This window comes from Coenobita brevimanus, chromosome 101 (genome assembly GCF_032717465.1).
Source record: "Coenobita brevimanus isolate Jiangsu-jjx chromosome 101, ASM3271746v2, whole genome shotgun sequence".
Lineage (NCBI taxonomy): Eukaryota > Metazoa > Arthropoda > Malacostraca > Decapoda > Coenobitidae > Coenobita > Coenobita brevimanus.
The window spans coordinates 28,378,382-28,400,102 of record NC_137054.1 but is presented as its reverse complement, the minus strand read 5'-3'; positions in this window follow the sequence as shown (position 1 = coordinate 28,400,102).

Here is a 21,721-nt window from a genome sequence, read left to right as displayed (position 1 = left end):
TACTTTAAGGAATTGTTGAACAAAGAGAATGAAAGTAATGCGAGTATAAGTGGCTGGGGAACGGCTGGGAGTAGGAGGGATGTGAGAAGGGAGGAACAAATCAGTAGGATGGAAGTTGTGGAAGCCATGATGAAAGTAAAAATGGGGATAGCCCCAGGAATTGATGGAGTGTGTGGTGAAATGCTGAAGCACGGGGAAGAGACAGCAGTAGAAGGGATGTGGAAGATGTGTAGATTGGCCTGGGAGGAAGGTAGAGTCCTGGAGGATTGGAAGTCGGGTATAATTATTTCCCTGTACAAAGGGAAAGGGGAAAAAGAAGTGTGTGGTAATCATAGGGACATTTGTCTTTTTAGTGTAATAGGAAAAGTATTGGGCAGGATACTTATTGACAGAGTTAGGGAAATAACAGAGGAATTAGTTGGAGAAGAACATGAAGGTTCTAGGAAGAGAAGAGGTTGTGTAGATCAGATATTCATTCTTAGACCTTTAGTGGGAAAGTTGCTAGAGAAGGGAAAGAAGTTGCATATGGCCTTCTTGGATTTGAAGAAAGCATATGACAGGATGGATAGACAAGGATTATGGAAAGTATTAAGAATATATGAGGTGCTCCATGGAGGCAGGGCATATCCACCAAACTGCCCATTTTGAGTTACATGCACCAGCATGTTCACCCGGCCTTAAACTTTAATTTCTTGCCCCAATCGTATGAATATACGCCCTGACAATAAGGTTGAAAATCTCATAAATAGACACTCCCAACCCGACCATTATACATCCAAAACGCACTTCCACTCAGCTCAGAATTTAGTGGAGGAATGGCGTATGTATGACCAATCAGTGCTGTGTGTGAGTTGAGCCCCCAGATTCAGTCAGTGAGCACGTGGCAGGGCGGGGCATCCACCAACCTGCAGCAGTGTTTGTGTTACCTCGGCAGCATGAACTTGAAAACCCAAGTAGGCATTAACAAGAGCTGTTTTGTAAGATCAAAACCAACAATATCAATGAGGGTACTGCGGAGTTATTATCTCCCAAACTTTCAAACGCTCTTATCTCAAAATGTCATTTTGGCAATTAAACTCTTCCTCTATGGAACGCCTCATATGGAGTAGATGGGAAGTTTTTGAATGCTGTGAAGAGTATGCATGAGGGTGCTAAGGCTGCAGTGTGTGTGGATGTTGAACTGGGTGAATTTTTCTATTTCCAGGTTGGAGTAAACAGCGATGTGTCATGTCTCCATGGTTGTTCAATCCGTATATGGATGGGGTTATAAAAGAGATACAAGGTAGGGCAGTGGATGTTGGAGCAGCCCTAATGAGAGATGGCAGTGTTTGAAAACTCCCTGCACTGTTGTTTGCAAATGATACTGTGTTGTTAAATAAATACAAAGGGGAGCTGCAAGGCTTGGTGGATGAGTTTGGGAGAGTGTGCAAGAAACGGAATCTAAAGATGAAAGTAGGGAAGCGCAAAGTTGTGGTCTTCGAGAGAAGTGAGGTCAGTGAATGTACAATGAGGTTGGATGAGGAGGAAATTGAAAATGTAAGTGTGTTTAAGTAATTGGGTAGCGTGATGAGTAAGGGTGAAAGTTTAGAGGGCGAAATGCTTGAAACGGTACAACAGGGAAGAAAGGTTTCTGGTTCCTTGAAAGCAGTGATAGGAAACAGGGAAGTGAGCATGGAAGTGAAAAAGTTACTACATGACATTGCTGTGATACCAACTCTAACGTATGGAGGTGAAGCTTGGAACTTGTTGCAGTGACAGGAGTCAAGAGTGAGTGCAGCAGAAATTAGTTATTTGAAAGGAGCATGTGGAGTCACATGGAGAGACAGACTGACATATAAGGAAGTGAAGGAGCGTTGTGGTGTTGATGTGGATGTGATTGGAAGGTTTAGAAGAAACACTTTGAGTTAGTTTGGTCATATGGAGAGAATGGAGGGTGAGAGACTGACGAGGAGAGTGAGTGTGAGTGAGGTGGAGGGAGAAGAGGGAGGGAGAAGCCAAAGATGAGTTGGAGGGATGGAGTGGAGAGGTATATGAGAGAGGGGTGTGTGAGCTGGGAGCAGGACAGTGAAATGGAGGGGGACAGGGCTACATTGAGGTGATTTGTTTGTGGCCACCCCTTACGGGATTATGGCGTCCGGCAATAGATAGATAGACAGTCGTTGCCGTTATGCAAAAGTACAGATTTTAGGCTCTTCACGGAACTAGCTATGAAGAGGTGCCATTCTTAGGCCTTGTAATCCATTCCCATGACTAGGAACAAACCCTTGACATCAAAACAATAACACAACAAGGTTTCTTCACAAGATTAGAAGAAGGATGCAAACTTGCCCTTGCGATTCCTATAACTCAACTTGCAGCTGAGATCCTACAAGTTCTATTCACTTAGATGTGATGCCATCAGCTCAGCACTGGACTTGGTGAGTCCTAAATCTCGGACCAAGTCATCCAGTTCTTGCTGATTGAGAAAGTTCAGAGTGTCTCCAGAACATTCTCCAACATCATCACTTTCTCTCCATCATCGACAATGTCCTCATGGTCAGCCATTACATCGGCGCACGGTAACAAGACTGGCAAGAAACAATTGCTAATTTTTGACAAAAACCTAGAGACAGACAAACAAAACATACACCACTGGAATCAGTATGGAAAACTGGGTCTAACAAGACCAACAACACTGAATAAACAAATCCTTTGTTATACAATGTAATTACTTACATTTTTTTGTAGCCACAATACAGAAGCATCACTATGTTGTAAGGTATGTGTAATATAAACAAGATCTGAAGAGCCTACAGTACCTTCTTGTGGAACATCATCAAGGGATCTGACAAAGGTGTTGAAAAAAGCATGTGTCTGCTACTGTTTGTTACAATGACCTTGACCCCACTGGGGAGATTTGGATTTTTTTTCTAACAGGAATGGCCCATGCCAGGAAACATAACCTTGACTCTTGAGATTCTTTGCACAGTCTCTGGTTCTCTTGGAATTGTAGCGAGACTCTACGTCAAGGATGATAATACCATCGAAAATAATAGTCTCCACCTACTACGTAGATGGAGACTAATAATAATAACTAAACACTGTAATTGTCCTATGGATAGTCTCTACTCTCCAACTAGTTTCTTAATGATCTTGACCCCATTGGGGAGATTTTGATTTTTTTTTTATCACCAGTGGTTCATGACAGGACACATATCCTGGGCCCTTCAGATTCCTTGTGCAGTCTCTGATTCCCTCGGAATCATCAGGAGACTGAGGCTGAGGTATAATAGTTAGTTACATACTTTTATTGTGTAGCCACAGTAAAGAATCTTTGCCATTAGGTAAGGTATGTACAGTATAAACAAGATCTGAAGACCCTACTGTAAGGTCACTTCTTGTGTAATATCAAGAAGGGAGCTTACAAAGGTGTCAAAGAATGCATGTACCTGCTTATGTTTCTTACAACTGCCTTGACTGCATTGAGCAGATTCAGATTTTTTTTTTTCAGCAGTGGTCTATGCCAGGACACATAATCTGGGCCCTTAGGATTTCTTGTTCAGTCTCTGGTACTCCCGGAATCGTTGCAAGACTTTGAGGTCGGAATAATAATAATGAATTACATATTCTTACTGTGAAGCCACAATGAGGAAGCTTTACCATGTGGTAAGGTATAATATAAACAAGAGCTGACGACCCAAAGTTAACTTCCTGTGTAAGATCAACAAGGAAAACAAAAGTGCCCAAAAATGCATGTGTCTGTCACTATTTCTTACAATGACCTTGACTCCACTGGGGAGATTTGGATTGTATTCTATCAGCAATGGCCCATGCCAAGACACATGACCTGTGCCCTTCAGATTCCTTACACAGTCTCCAGTTCTCCCTTAATCGTTGCGAGACTTTGAGGCAAGAATAATGTTAATAATACCAGTGAAAATAATAGAGCCCACCTACATAGTAGGTAGAGAGTAATTATTATTCTTCACTTGTTATTACCACACCAGTTATTATAAAAACTGGTGTGGTAAGTTATAATAATCCATCCATTCATCCATCTATCATCCAAGCCTATGCCACCCCACAATGAGTATAGGAACCTGGGGCTAGGCAAGTTGTCCTGACATTTAAGACGAGAGTGACAACCTCACTCATCCCTGAGTGGCATTATGTGAGCAATAAACCCCAACCACCCCTTGGATATAAGCTACACAGGCTTAATCCGATTGGAGAGCCTAAAGTACCTACTAACCACCAGGTGCCATAATTTGGTTATATGGTTACCACCCAACATAGTAAATGGTTTCATGGTGTACAGGAAACCATTTGGCTTCTTACTCGGTGTAGAATCACAAATAGGCACAAGGAAAAGGAAAGAGTGAAAGAAAGAATGACAGAAGAGGGAATGTATAGTCACCCGTAGGCAGAATGAAGAGGAAAGAATGAAGGAAAGAAAGAAGAGAAATAATAAAGATGATGATGATGATGATGATAATAATAATAATAAAATAATAATGATAATAATAATAATAATAATAATAATAATAATAATAATAACTAAAGGCCCCCCAAGGGAGAAATCACACCAGCTGTGAGGGGATACATATCCAGCGCGGCTCGGATTATGGCCTTGACCTTGACCCATTTTCACCAATTTTAAATTAGTAGGAGATTTTTATCCCTACTACAAACCTGGAAAAAAAAAGAAAAAAGATATCTGGAGCGGTTGAAAAGTTATCGCTATAACAGACACACAGACCTTGACCTACTTTCACCAATTTTGATTTCGTAGGACACACCTGTAAAATTCTGTGATGATACCTTGAGCAGTTGCAAAGTTATCTTGCTAGCAGACACACAGGCACACAGACAGAGAGACAAACTGAAAACAGTACTCGTAGGAGGTTTTCATCCCTACTACACACCTGTAAAATTTTGTAATGATATCTTGACCAGCTGCAAGTTATCCTGGTAACAGACATACATACCTTGGCCAACTTTCACCAATTTCGAACTCGAGATTGGTTTTTTCCCAACTACACAGCTGTAAAATCTTGTGATGATATCTTGAGCGTTTGCAAAGTTATCATGCTAAAAGACACACACACACACACACACACACACACACACACACACACACACACACTGAAAACAGCTGGTAATAATAATAATAGTAATGATAATGATAACTAGAAAATGGAAATTACCATTAGCAATTTCGATAATTCACCATATAACCAGATAAAAAAGAAAAAAAATGGCATTAGGAGTACTATTTCCAAAATTTATAGTTATCGTTGAACCTGGTGATTTCAGCTCCCATCAAATTGTGAGCACTTTGAATATAAGTGATGGTTTAAACATGTTGGGCGAAGGTGAAAGCATCAAAAATCCTCGTAGAGCAAAAATTGCGGAGCCCAAAGTACTTTTCATTGACCCCTTGGTTATTTCAGAAACTACTGGCCCAAATGGGCCAATCGTCATTTCAGACTGGCTCCTGGACCTTGGGTATGTCTCCCCAATATTTCAAGTCTGGACCTTTGGCAGTTTCTGAGTATCTGCAAATAGATTATTTTTATAGGTTTTTCGATGCTAGAATATCAGTACTGGGACTGGATGGTACTAGGTCATATGAAGAGGCCAGCTAGGAGACTCAGATGGCCAAGCATGATGGACATAGCTTTGAAATTGAGCGAATACCAGCAATTTTCTTCTTTGTAAGAAAGTAAAATAATAATAATAATAATAATGATAATAATAATAATAATAATAATAAAAATAATAATAGTAATAATAATAATAATAATAATAATAATAATAATAATGATAATAATAATAATTAGACAAGGGAAATAACTATTAGCAGTTTCAATAATTCACCGCATGACAAGGTCATCCTTCTTGTGCGTATGAACTCAGTTCATAAAAATAAATGTTGAACTTTGACCATGGCTGTGACCTTGAATTTTGGGTCAAGATCTTTCATACTTGATAGCCATGCATAGCATGTGAAGTTCTGTACATGTACTATGTTCGGTGATTGTAGCTCAATTCTATCTTGGTTTATATATTGTGCAGTTGAAGTTTGACCTTGGCAGTGACTTTCAGTTTTGGGTCAAGATCATAAATACTTGACAGCCATGCATAGCATGTCTAGTTCTGTAAATGAACCAAGCTTATGTTCAGTTATATAAATATTGTTTTAAACTGTGCAGTCAATGACCCCAAACTGCTTTCCATCGATCCTCGGGCGACTCAGAATATACTGGCCTAAGTGGGCCTTTAGTCATTTCAGACCTGCTCCCTGACCTTGGCTATGTCCCTCAAAAGTTTTAAGTCTGTATCTTTAGCAGTTTCTGAGATTCCACAAACAGACTACTTTTATTTTTTTTTATTGTAACTGGATAACCAGTACTGGAAACTGGATGATACTGAGTCATATGAATGTGCCGGCTGAGGGACTCAGATGGTCAAATGATGGCTGTAGCTTTGAAATTGAGTGAATACTAGCAAGTTACTTCATCGCAAGAAATAATAATAAGAATCATGAAAGAAAAGCATTCAGGAGTCAAATGCTAATCGTCCGCCAGAATATGCTGTTGGCCATATCCAAGCTTTTGGCCATATCTTTATACCCTGATGGTTTAATGTTGATGGCTCAAGCAGTTCATGAGATATAATGGTGTTAAAGGTGGACAATACAAACCTGTTGACCTTTGACAGCTATTTTAGTGACCTTGACTTTGACCCCGAGTGCCCATTTTCAAACTCGGCCAAGATTTTGGTTATATCTTGATACCCTGAAGGTTTCATGTTGATTGCTCAAGCCGTTCATTAGATATAATGGAAACAGGTACACACACACACACACACACACACACACACACACACACACACACACACACACAGAGGCAGGCAAACACATTATCGCTTTGCCTTCTAAAGGCAGATGGTAATTAGAATAATAATAATATTGACAAGAACGATGTAACTCATCACTAGTGTTGGGAGTTATAAAAATACTGACAAGAATAATATAACTCATCATTGGTGTGGTGAGGTTTCATAAAAATAACTAGAAAACAGAAATTACCATTAGCAATCACCACATGACATGGTCATCCAGTTTCTTCCTCAGTTCCACTGCATGGGCCAATGTATTCCCCAGTACAGTACCTATCGCAGGACCTGGTAATGTCAACAGACTTCATGTAATGTTCCATAAAAAAGAGCAAATTTGAAACTTTTACCTTGGCTGTGACCTCGCTTTTGGATGGAGGTCATTCATACTCAATAGCCATGCACAACAAGTCAAGTTCTATAAATGTACCAAGTTTGGTGATGGTAGCTCAATTCTATCTTGCTTTTTTTTTTATTTTTCTTGTGCACTGAATGACCCAAAACTACTCTCGATTGACTCTTGGGCGATCTCAGAAACTACTGGCCCAAATGGGCCCATAGTCATTTCAGACCTCCCCAACGTTGACTATGCCCCACAAAAATTTCAAATCTGTGCCTTTAGCGGTTTCTGAGAACCTGCGAATAAACTATTTTTATGGGTTTTTGGAAGTACCAACTGTTGTTGCATCCATCCATGTCAAGCATTGTTTTGTGTTTTCTGCTTTGTGTGCTTTCTGTTATAATTTTTTCACTCCAGTTCCATCCATAGTGTAGTATATGGTTTTTTTAAATTAATCTTTTCTGTTCTTGTTCTTGCTCTTTTCACCAACACTCGTTGCCATGGCTTCATGATTTTATATGTGGACAGACTGGACCGAAAACTACCATGCATAACTTGAGCTTGGTATCTCAAAACACTCTTCTCTGGATTTCAGTTATAGCATTTTAATGGACGTTATAGCGTCCCAAAATGTTAAAGTTCCATGAGCTTATATATATATATATATATATATATATATATATATATATATATATATATATATATATATATATATATATATATATATATATATATATATATATATATATATATATATATATATATATGCGTGTGTGTGTGCGTGCAATGGTGGTAATAGTGTGTGCGTGCCGGGTGAGGGGAGGTTTCGGGGTGAACCAAAAGTATAGTAGCAGCCATGTCTTTAAAGAGCATTTTCACTCTCCCCACTCCTTTTTGTGGCAAATTTTAGAGAAGATTCTCCTTTTGTAATGCCAGCCCATGCTAGACTCCAGGGAAATGAAAGTGCAGATGAGGCAGCAAGAGCAGGAGTTGCCCTTAATGCTTGTATCAGACCTCTTCCCAACAGGGATTACTTCCCTATGATTACGGCTTCTGTCCAGGCTTCCTAGCTACGTGCCTGGGATACACTTCCTGTATCACGCAAGCTCCGTGAGGTAACAGAGGTAATTAGTTCATGGATCTATTTAGCCATGCCCAGTAATTGTGAAGTTGCTGGGACCCGCTTGTGGATCAGACATACAGCTTGACTCATTGCCGACTTCTGCAGGTAGACCCCATCCATATTGTGAAGACTGGTTTTACTGTACAGAATTGCTTGCTTAAGCTTTCCGGTGCAGAGGAAGCTCGCCGTCGATACCTCTACGGGTCTAGACCGGGAGATAAGACAATATCTCTCTTTGGTCCTTGGAGAAACGTGTATGATGAGGGACGCGATCTTCTCTTTTGTAGAGGAAGTAGGTTTCCTTAATCGAGTCTAGCTTTTATGAATAGTTTTAACTACCGGTACTATTCGTTTATGCCTAATGTCATGAGGTGTTCTTGACGTTTGTATTAAGGATTTTGATGTTACATTTCTTTTTTGTTTTTTATATTATTGATATATATATATATATATATATATATATATATATATATATATATATATATATATATATATATATATATATATATATATATATATATATATACCGTCTCATCCCCGATTCGTGAAGCCAGAACTGATATTATGTCTTGAGGTGTGTGTGTGTGTGTGTGTGTGTGTGTGTGTGTGTGTGTGTGTGTGTGTGTGTGTGTGTGTGTGTGTGTGTCAAAAATAACTCAGCCTGTTTTTATGAAAGTACTGTAATGTCAATGTTGGTGGAAAACTCGACTGTGAATCAATGAAAAAATTTAATAGTTTTAGAACATCTAGTCAAACGTGAAGGTAAGTATACTAGGTTAAACTTTAATATTCCAAAATCAGCTTAAACATTTCATACCATAATTACACCAACCTCTAATGAAAATGTTGAAGGTAAGACAAGAATTAAGCGATTAGTATTTGACAACCATCACTCAAGGATTAGGGTCACAGGACAAGGTTAAAATTCTTCCCATGAACGTGTGCGCGTGTAACTGTTAGCAAGGTAAGTCAAACAATCTTGTTACGACTTTCGCCATTCTTGGTGGACAGGTTGATACGAGTAATCTGCGAAGATTCTATCTGTTGTTAGGAGAACGATGTCTAAAGGTCATATTCACAGGATAAGGTCAACTTAAACACTATTTATCGGATTTAAACGAAACTTTGATGAATAGTTGAGGAAAAGGGAAAAGAGGATGCGATTCTGAAAACAAACAGTCTGAGGTCAAGTTCACAGGGAAATGTAAATCACCAAGGGTTGCATCGCAAATTTAACTCAAATTGTTTTTATTTTATTTAAATCAAACTTCGTGGAAAGGAGAAGGGTCAGCAAAGATCGAAGGCAGTCTGTTTTGAGAGCAGTCAGTCAGAGGTCAAGGTCACAAGGTTAGGTCAAAGATCGACCTGCGTGTCTCTTTGTGAGCAAAACTAAACCAGTTTTGATTTCATTTGGATCAAACTCTCTGCATGCTTTGACGATCACTCAAAAGATTGGGAAGTAGTTTCTGAGAACAATGTCAAAAATCATTATCATTTGTCAGGGTCACCTTAAGCAGTTTTATGCAATTTAGACTAAGTTGTGGAACGGTTCAGGTTAACATAAGGATACAAACATTCGAAACTGAGAACAGTAAGTCAAAGGTAAAGGTCACAGGGAAAGGTCAAGGCTACTGGGTTATTAAAACTCACACAGTTTTGACTTGGTCTGAACCAAAGTTGCTAGAAAAGTTAAGGGTCTAAATGACGCAATTCAGTTTTGAAAGTAAATTGTCATAGGTCAAGGCCACAGGACAAAGCTAATTATAATGCCCCTAGACCAGCTGGGTGTAGAAGGTGTTGCACTCTCTGAGTGCTCATTTCCACAGCCAACAGAGTTGTAGGAAGTTATGTATTCACTTCTGTTTGCCTGTCTGTTTGTCCAAAATATATTCTAAAAAGTTATTAGTTGATGTCAATGAAATTTTGTCGATATGTCGGTCATGGAGCAGAGAAGAGTTGACTAATTTTGGTGTGAGTTGTCTGGTTCGTGAAGGTGTGCACGTCCGAGTACATTCTAGATCTAGCATATATTTTGCAGAATTTTTGTGTTGTATTTTGTACAAAGGATTCAGGTTTAATTTTGAGATATTGTAAGAAACTTTTTATCAACGTGTTTTGATTTAGCGCAGCCTGCAGGGTCCATGGTGGCTATTGCTTTAGTTGATATGTTTCACGAAGCAGCACTTTCAACCCATTGTAGGTGATACTGCCATTTTCTTCCTTTTTATTTTTATTTATTTATTTATTTTGCTACAGTCGTTTTCGTTGCCGCCAGGCTATTTTACATGGCGTACGAGAGTGAAATGGTAGCAAAAATTTCATTGCTTTATTTAATGCATTTTACTTTTAACCTCTCCCGAATCAGGATTCTCTATGTTTCATTATCGTTACAACCAGGCTATTTAACTCAACGTATGAGAGGCCACTGTAGTGAATGGGTGAGGAACACTTGTCAAAAGCCAAGTCACCAATTATCACAATGCATCTATAGCAGACACTGCATTATTTTATAAATTACTCTTTTAATTGCTGCCTTAATATGACCCCTTTCATATGTTGTTTTCATTAACAGCAAACTATTTCTTATTTATTTAAAGCTCAGGAGGGACCTAATGTACCCAATGCAGTTAGAGAAAGATTCCGTTAACAACTTCCGGTGATTGATATATTTTCACTTACATTTCAAGAACATAATTTCGTTTAAATCTAGCTTAGAAAAAGGTTAATTATCAAGTTATGAAAGGCCTCTAATTAAGGAACGGGATAACAAGCAATATCTAATAACTTTAGTTCGTAGCTTCCCCAGAGTTAAATAAAATCGGTTGTAAAATGCATGAATATGACACCACCACCACAACCACCACCACCACCACCACCTCCAACAACAACAACAACAACGACAACAACATCAATAATAATAATAATTATAATAATAATAATAATAATAATAATAATAATAATAATGATGATGATAATAATTGCAATAACAATAATAATAATTATAATACGAATACGTCATCGCTGTGAAGATGTTGACATCTTCACTGTAAGCTTATCGGCAGCAAGTACTGTCCTGTATTGATCTGTTTGGTGTGCATAACATTTTTCTCTCCTTTCACTAGACGACGCCCTTTACTTTCAGGATTCTTTTATTCAGCTCAGGAAAGATTCAGTGAAGTAAATGTGTTAGGAACAGTCTCAGTTAACACTTCAATACTAGATGCGTCCTCATAAGCTGACTTAAAGTCACCTGGACCTGTTCATTTGGATGGTTGATATCTATTTTATCTTCGTTACCACAATACGATTTTACCAAGATAAAATTTTATGCACTGGAGAGGTTCCATGTAGCCCTTACTATAGGGAGGTTAGATGTTGCCTTCATTTACTTCTTCAGTGTAAGAGATGTCTCCTTGGCTGAATAAAATTCTCTGGACGTAACAAGAATGAACTCTACCTATACGTCATCGGATTCATGGAGTTAATGTATGGCTCGGCTTTTAATTGGTATGGGTATGAGTAAAGAAGAGTGAAATTAGTAGAAATGGGACTGCTAAGGAGTGTATGTATGTGGATTGCATTAGCTGGATCGGGAAAAAAAAAATGCAGAATCGGGGCGTACTGGGAAGTAACGAAGTATGTTTGCCAAAAGGTAGATGTCAGTGACTATAGATGCTATGGTCATATAGCATGGTTGTAAGCAGAGAAGAAAAGGAGAATATTTATGGATGAGTTTAAAGATACGAGGTGACTGGTAGGACAAGAACTGTGTGGAGGTATGAGTGGATGTTTGAATAAACAAGATATGGAAGTTGAGGAAGCAAAAGAATTAGCAAAGTAGAAAGGCAGATGAATGAAGTATGGAAGGAGATTCACTTAGCATGGGTTGCCCACCTTATTGTAACCTGGCAGCCAACAGAATTACTCTGTTCGACATGATATTATGAAGCGCCATATTATCCTTGACCGTTTGGTATATCAACTGGAGCCATGAAAGGTTCGAATGACGTGTGAATGGATGTTTGGATAGTTTATTGACAGTTCTTCAACTTTTGTACTTTCATGATCCGGCATTTGGAATTAGAGTACATTAGACATCAGAATGCAGTAATCATCTTCATCGTCATTGTCAGAATGGTCAGCATCTGAAATATCAGAGTCACTCTCGAAAAATCATATCGACGGTTTGTTCCACATCTACTCATGCATGTCGTTGTGCCATCTTTCAGTCCAGAGCTAATCTAAAACAAAAAAGATTTTTGTATAAGGATATGGAGAAAAATACTCATGTAAATTTGCATGCTCTACACTGTTCGTCTGGGGTCCGTGTGGACCCCAAACCAAAATCTTATACTGAAATCTCGTGGTTGTACCAATTCAGATAATATGTATTCCTAACAAAGAAATGTGGGTAAGTGACAATTACGTAAAACGACAGATAAAAGTAATTAGTCATTAAGAAAATATTGCACCAAATATACTTCTGGAGTCCTAAGGAACCCCAGGTGTGCTGATGAGGGTTAAAACTCCCCATTTCTCATCCCTTTCGCACTTTTCACCTTGTTTCTTCTTCTAATTTACTATTCATTATCTACCTCTTTCTTGATGTTAACAGGTAAAACTCAAAGACATCATACCTGTTTCATTATCTTTTTAATGGTTCCTTATTTTTTCCCTCTTACACTTCTTAATGTGCATTTTATTATCACCTACTTTCTTGATTTAAACTTATAACACAAAAAAACTTCCATGCCTTCAGTTATCTTCCATTATCTCCTTTATATAATTACAGAAAACGCAGCAGTCATCTTACGGAAACCTCTTGAGACCGAAAATGTCTTTTTGATTTTTTTTTTTTTTTGTCATTTCGTGACGATTTTATTCAGATTAGTACTTTCTGAAACAGAAAGGTTAGAAATAGCACTAATAAACTCCTTCATTACGAAAGACTTTTCTTATGATTAATAAAACTGCGTACATGTAGCAGTAGAAGGAATAAGCCGTTAAGTACATTCACCCTGATTCAGATTGAAACTAGAAAGCGCTCAGAGAGCGCATACCTCCACCAATGTCATTAAAGAGGATCCGGATCCGGAATCGTGAATATAGGATCCGGATCCGGATTCACCCCAAATTTCAGTCAATTCTTTCTTGGTCCATTGCCTACTTTTCCACAAAATTTCATTAAAATTCATTGAGAACTTTTGGAGATATTGTAATTCTGATCCAGATCCGGTTTCGGCCCACAATTTATTCATTTCTTCCTTGGCCCATGTACCACCCTTCCAAAAAACTTCATCAAAATCTGTTTGTAACTTTTTGAATAATCTTGTTAACAGGCAAACAAACAGTCCGTCACACCAACACGGGGCAAAATATAATTTTCTTGGCGGAGGTAATAACCCGACTCATAGTTAACTAGTTTAATTAGTTTTTTTTTTTTTTTTTACCCGTCTCAGCCTCCATCTGCTACTCCTCCTTAAACGTTTCTTAATTTACCTCACAACCCCCGATGTTTTATTTTAAACCATAAAGTTCATAGTTATCATAAACTGCCACTCATTCTTTATCCATTTGATTGATTGGCTGATTGATTTTTTCGGTTGCCATTGTTTCACCAAAGACTTGATCTTTTTACACCTTTTCATTATCATCAGCTTCCCTCATGTCAAATTCCTGCTCCAGATTAATTCGTTTTAATCTTTGTTTTAGCCTGGTTTATCTCCTGGCTAAACTCCTCTCTTCCAAGCCCCATACCCTTCATCTACACCCGTTTAGCCCAAAATGATCTAAACTTCTCCAGTCTCTCCTAATTCACGCACAAATTCCAAGATAATTATACTTTTCTGATTTCAGTACGTAAGAGACTGAAGTAAACATATATCCATGGTAACATGTTTTTTGCTCCCCATTCGCTCTGACGTAAGGCGGTACAAATCGAAATAATCAAAACTCCCACTCCTCATTTTTCTTCTTCATTCTTCTTCTTCATCTTACTCTGTCTCTGTCTGTCTGTCTGTCTGTCTGTATGCCTGTCTGTCTGCCTGTCTGTCTGTCTGTCTGTCTGTCTGTCTGTCTCTCTCTCTCTCTCTCTCTCTCTCTCTCTCTCTCTCTCTCTCTGTGCTTTTTTTTTTCTTTTTCTTCCCTACTTCTCACTTCCTTTTTCTTTCTCTCTCCTCACCTAGCTTCTTTCACCACTCTCTCCCCCCCCCCCACTCCATTATCCTCTTTCCCTTCTTTGTTTGCTCTTTTCCCTTTCCTTCTCACTTTTCTTTCCCTCATCTCGCTTAATCCTCGCTTCTATTCCTCTGTAGCATATTTTCTCTCATATATCCCTCTGTCTGTCTGCTTAGCCCCCCCCCCCTCTCTCTCTCTCTCTCTCTCTCTCTCTCTCCATCATGCTCTGGTCAAATTCCACAGAGGCAGTGGGAAAATGGCAGCTCCTAAAAAAAAATACGAGAAATGATATTCTAAATCACCAGAATATGATTTATGGGCGATTCCCTTTAATTATTTCTTGAGACAATCCTTATAGTATTTTTAATCAGGGCAAAGATTATATTATTAAAAATTCACAATAAAATACCAATAAGTGATATGATATTGCCTTTAAAATACTGAAATTTGACTTCTAGATGACGTTGCTATATACGTTTTCTTTGAAGTAAAAATTTAAGGGTTTTATTGAGTGTAAAATTGGTCATTTGAATTGTCCCGCCTGATTTCGTAAGTGCCGGTATTGTTTACACTTTTTCTTCACCAGAATATTCATTTTTATACGTGAGTGATGTAAATTATTTGGAAACTGAATTTTTCGTGAGGATTTTTTCTCGACTTACTCCGACCTCTGTGCTGTGTGTTGTAAGTCGGACTACTCTCTCTCTCTCTCTCTCTCTCTCTTACTTTGTTTCTAACTAACATTGGCCCTAAACATGATAATACGTTCGCTTAGGACTAGCATTCTTCCTTCGTCCCAGTAACCACCTTAAGATTTTTACCGGCAGTGATAGCGATGCTGGTATTGTTGTCAGTTTGTCTGTCTGTGTGTTTGTTTGTGTGTCTGTTAGCACAATAACTTCGCAACCGCTTAAGATATTATCACAAAAATTTACAGGTGTGTAGCAGAAATGAAAATCTCGGACGAGTTCAAAATTGGTGAAAGTAGGTCAAGATCAAGGTCATATTCCGAACCGCGCTAATATATGTATTGGCTCGCGGCTTGTGTGATTCTTCCCTTGGTGGGCCACTAATATACTCTTTCTTTAATCTCCCCCTTCAAGTTTACTTTTCATTTACCATCCTCTTTCTTGATCTGACTCCATAAAAAGCAGATTTCAGCTAGGACCCTCACCCTCTGCAATCACCTAATTTACTCACCTTTAAGCAGGCCTCTTCTTAATTCATACCCTCGGAGGGAACGTGAGCAGAGCGTCGTATTCAACTGCGGGGTTTGGACAGGTATGATGATGGGAAGAGTTTGCGACAGTGATGGATTCTCTCTCTCTCTCTCTCTCTCTCTCTCTCTCTCCCCTCGTAGGCGGTGTAACTTATTCAAATCCTTCAAAATGATAGGATAAAAATAACAAAAATCATGTGGACGATCAGAGAAAAAAACGTCAGAAAAACATACTCGACCCTCTCAGTGCAATGTCACATGGCAGAATAATTCACCAGACTGAATGCAAGCGATGCCAACCGCCGTAACGGGAAACTGTCTTTTTCCCGCGCTATCAATCTACTCTGGGAATTTTGGGATCCCCCTCACACACACACACACACACACACACACACACACACACACACACACGCACACACACATATCTATCTATCTATCTATCTGTCTATCTATCTATCTATATATATATATATTTAAAAGGAGCCTCTGTGGTACAGTGATAGAGTGTGCGTTTCGTACACGGGTGAACCAGGGTTCGCGCCCCGCCAGGGTAATAAACTTTGGGAGTGTTCACCCGACCACGTACTGCATTGGTGGACACAAGGGGTGCTGTGGTTGAACCAGTGTCGCATACTGTAAAGTATGCTTGCACCCAGTCGGCTTGCGCGGGCCAATTACACTTGGTTCACAGACTTCACACACATCCAAAGCCACTCCAACACTACAATTACACTTACAAGCACTTCTCACCCTACATACAATCTCTACTAGACAGCCTAAGCCACTTGGTGGAGATACATTGCCTGTATCATCCCGACTTCGGTCGGAATAGGCTTGTCCTGCAGTGGATACTCACACGGCTGAAGATGATATATATATATATATATATATATATATATATATATATATATATATATATATATATCACTTAATAACGCGTGATTCATGGATATGCTAATATCCACAAGTAAAGGGCAACATGAAATAATTGTGTACTTTAGTAATAAGAGCTTATTTGGTTTTGGCACATTTTCGAAAGTGAAGAACGTAGTCACAGATCAAACCTGAACATTTTGTGCTCAGGAATTTCTATATAAGTTTAGTTTTCCGAACAAATAAAAGAAATGAGAGACCAGCCTATTTTGTTAATGTTGAGTACTTTAGCAGAAAGATTAATTTACCTTTCGAAACAGTGTATTATGAACTCTTGACAACAGGTGCACAGCTTATATCACAAAATTCCCTTAAATATCTCATGTTCGATAGCAGTTAAAAAAAAAAAAAACTCACTCGATCAATCTCCGTTAGTTTAGTAGTTATTACGTTAAGTGTTGGTATGGGTTTGCAACCGCAGGTGTATTATCATAACCAGAAAAATTCCTATGTACTATTTAGGACTCCGACCTAATAGGAGAGAGAGAGAGAGGGAGAGAGAGAGAGAGATCCCAGGCCAATCGATCAATGTCAATAGTTTAGTAAATATATATATATATATATATATATGTATATAATGTCAATAGTTTAGTATATATCTGTATATCTATATCTATCTATCTATCTATATGAAATGTCAATAGTTTAGTATATATCTGTATATCTATATCTATCTATCTATCTATATAGATAGATAGATAGATAGATAGATACTAAACTATTGAGACTGATCGACTTTGAGACAGTGCAAAGAGAAACATTTGTTAACATGTGATTATGCAAATTATGCGTCCAGAGGTTTGCAGATACAGTATTGTATATATGCAGCGATCGAACAGGAATGTTTATAAATTTAGATAAAAGACAAGCTGGATATAATTTGATGGGGATAACATATTAAAATGTGTTTATGTACAGGAGAAATATGTATGCTGGGATGGCGAAAAAATGAGGCGTTGGGTGAGAGACGTATGGAGAAGGAAAGAAAGATATGGAGGACAGAAGGAGAGGTGGGAAGGGAGAGAGGATGGGAGGGGAAGTGGATCGAGAAAGAAAGGGGTATATAGAAAAGGGAGGAAGACGTATGGAAGAAAGAGGGAAAGGGGGGAAAGACGAATATTGAGAGAGGGAGGAGAAGCGAGGGAATAGCCGGGGGTAAGGCAGGGACAGTGAGTGGGAGAGGGTAAGGTGAAAATTTCAAGAAAGAGAAGGAAAGATACTATAGAGGGTGGACGTGGATAAGAGAAATGTGGAAGGAGGGAAAAATATGGGGAGGGAGGAAAACAAAAGGATGAATGAAAATGAAGCAGGGATAAGGGGGGAAGACAACGGGACGAAAGAGTGAAAGAAGAGCGTCATGGAGTTAAGGAAGGGAGGGATATGGAAGAGAGAAAGTTGGGAGGGAGTGGGATGGGGAAGAGTGTAGGAAAGAGTGGTAAAGGAAGGGATTGACAGAGGGGAAGGAGTGTGCGGGAAGGGAGAAGGAGGGAAGGAAATCGGAGAAAGGAGAAGGTTGAACGGACGGATGGATGTCGAGCTGGAGAAGAAAAGGGGCACTAGGAGAGAGAGAGAGAGAGAGAGAGAGAGAGAGAGAGAGAGAGAGAGTTTTAAGTTACAAGGACAAACAGTACTTCAAAAGGTCTTATGACCCATACCAAGGAGTTACCGGGATTAAGGTTGCCACGTACATGTTGCTATTCTACTAGTGAGAGGAATAATATATCAGTGTTGAAGACTCTCCATTCCCACCACTCCCACCGGTAGAACAGGCACTGAAAATGAAGTGCACTTAATCCAGAGGAGAAATGCCGGGATAAGAAGTTTTAACGGCAACTGAGTATAAAGCTACCACTATGTTAGGCTTAAGAAAGATTTGCCTAACTCTTATGTTGAGGATTTGTCAACTACCTGGGTTCGGAGCCGATTCCTGGTACTGCAGGTCTCCAGTGTTGGGAAATTGCCTAATAATATTATATCATGATGGTAATGCTTCAAGTTTCCGTCCAAGGTTCTTTTTCGAGCTGCTGTTTAGACTAAATGTGTGATAAAAGCGAGTGTTCTTGTATCCATGAAGGATTCTTTCAGGGATGGCCCGAGGAGTATGTGATTAGGGGGTGTAAGGACAATTTTGACCAACTTGATTCATTTGGTGTTACGGTTTGACCAACTAAATAGATATAAACAAACCAAATTTATGACCCCCCACCCCCTCCTTGCCACCGTTCCATGGGTGAAGGGGGTTCAGGTCCAGTCACCTTGATTAATTACCGTATGGTACTTGATTTTGGCTTAGATTATTCCCCTGACAAGAAGGAAACTAGAGTATTTTGTATTTTGTCCTCTAAACATATATATATATATATATATATATATATATATATATATATATATATATATATATATATATATATATATATATATATATATACTGTATATATATAAAGATATAAAGATAAACGTACGGTATGTAAAAAAAAATATTTTGTCCTCTTGGAGACCTCACCTTTTATGTAAAAAAATGTCTCCACTCTCCATTTTTTACCAACTCAGTAATCTTTTGACCAACTCGGAACACACATTGGGGGGGTGACCCGCCCCTCCCCGGTCGGACCATTCCTGGATTATTTTTATCTCAGTTAGCTAGATGCCCATGGAAACGCCTAGTCTCTCATTGAAAGAGGCCCGTTGCCTGAAGCCTTCTCTGGTATCTTATGTTCCTGTTGGATTGGATCAGATTAATAGCCCAAGCCTGCACCCTCTCAAGACTCACAAGATCATTCATCAGGGTTTGGAGTCAAAAAATGCAGAGCATATTCCAGAGGTGGCAGTTCATGGAATTTTACCGACAGTACTATTTTCTTGTTTTTGTACCTAAAGTGTCTCTTTAAGGAACGCTAAAGCCTTTGTGCTTTCTTTTCTACGTCAATGCATTGTTTGGAGAATTTAAGGTCATTGCTGACTAATAAACCTGTCTTTCTCCAACAAGGTGTAATTGATTCTTGGATTTGCATGCCTAGTGTGCAGCACCTTGCATTTGTCCGGGTTAAACAGCAATTGCCACCGCTCGGACCACGGCTCTATTGTAACCAAGTCCATACGAAGCTTTTTTATCTTCTCAGATGATGAGGCATTACTTTCTAGTTTTGTGTCTTCCACAAACTTTGCATGTCATAAATAACGGTGGTCCTAACACTGAGACCAGGGGAATTCCACTTGTAACTGATGTCCAGTCAGAGATATCCCCATTAACACTCACTCTCTGGTGCCGGTCATTGAGCCAACTATCAACCCATGCAGCTTGATCGTCTAACATTCCCAGTGCACGAGTTTTTCACACCAACATTCTGTGAGATACTTTATCCAGAGCCTTCTAAATGGTCGAATATAGAATGTCAGTTGCTACGTACTAGCCATTCAGAGAGCGTGCAGTGGAAGAATTCAGTCAGATTGGTAAACACGAATGACGCTGTCTAAATCCATGTTTCGAGTTATATAGTGACTTATTTGATTATAGATTATCTCATATCCTATCTCCGGCTATATCTTCCAGTACGAGTACCTTTACTACCACATATGTAATGCTAACTGGAAGGTATATTTCCCGGAAAGTGGCGCTCTCCATTTTAAAAAATGGAGGTCACATTTGCCTCCATCTAGTCTGATGGAACTTCAGAAGCATTTATTCAAGATAGTAGCTAGGTGAGGGGCCACCTGGTAATTTGCTCTTGCACTGCTCCTGGACCTATGAATTTGTTGGTTCTTAATTTTCCTAGCCTTTAGACACTTCAGTACATCAAACATTCTGTAGTCACCCTCGTGAATAATGCCTGGCTCAGGCATGTCACCTCCCGCCTCTCTAGTGAACACTGATGGAAAGTGGGAATTAAGAATGACTACAATCTCATGATTAGAGTTTGGCAAAGTCCTGTTTGCATCAAGCAATAGCTTGAAGCAGAGAGAGAGAGAGAGGGGGGGGGGAGGGCACACGAATAAATTATAAGTGGAAACGGGAGGAAAAGCATATTAACCATCTCAGTCCAAGTACTTGATTTTTTATCTCAATTTTCTTTTCCAATACATATTTATTTGGCTTAAAGGGAATCCTTCCAATCAGATGGAATATATGTAAGATTCACCAGGCTCGTCTCTGCTAAAAATGAAAAAATAAATGAAAATTTAAAGCTGTGAGGAAATGTCTTTTTGGAAAAGGGAAAATGAAAAGATGAAAAGAGACAAGGTGGAAAGTATTTGGAAGTACAAAAGCAAGAGCAAAAAAAAAATAAATAAATAAAATAAAAGGTGGGAAAATATGATCTGGAACGAGATGTGAGAGTTTCATCAGGAAAAGAAAAAAAGTTGAGTAATAAGGAAATATAGACACAATGGTAAGTGAAAAAGATTTAAAGATAAAAAAATAACATTAAGTGAGGAAAATATGTGAAAGAGAAGGAATATCATATCAAGGACAGTATTGTAAAAAAATGATGAAACATAAGACACTTAAAAGGCAAGCAATTGCATGTTTGGAGAAGACATACGTGGGGGATGCGAGACGCAGGAAGGACGCCAGATAAGGGAAAAAGTGGGTACATGAGAGAGAGAGAGAGAGAGAGAGAGAGAGAGAGAGAGAGAGAGAGAGAGAGAGAGAGAGAGAGAGAGAGGATAAAAGCTCAACACCATAGCTCAAATTCCACTTAACATAAAGCCGTCGAAAGGTACGATACAACCCCAACAGACTACTCCACATATCCCCTGAATCCAGTCCTGACGTCACCAGTTCTAAACCCACCACCAACTTCACAGAACCCAAACTTCCCTTCAACTCCTCTCCTACCATAACTCCAGCCCCGCCCTAGAATTTCACTCCCATCTCCCTCAAAATTGACCTTACCTGACAGACTGAAAGACAAGCAGTTTTAGGTCAAAATCAACAGAGTCGTGGTGACCATCATCCACTCACTCGATGTAGTGTTGCCTACTTCTTCCTTAGCCTTTATCATTCTTTTTCTGTGCCTGCCCTCCTCTCTTCCTAATTCTCCCATCTTTCCTG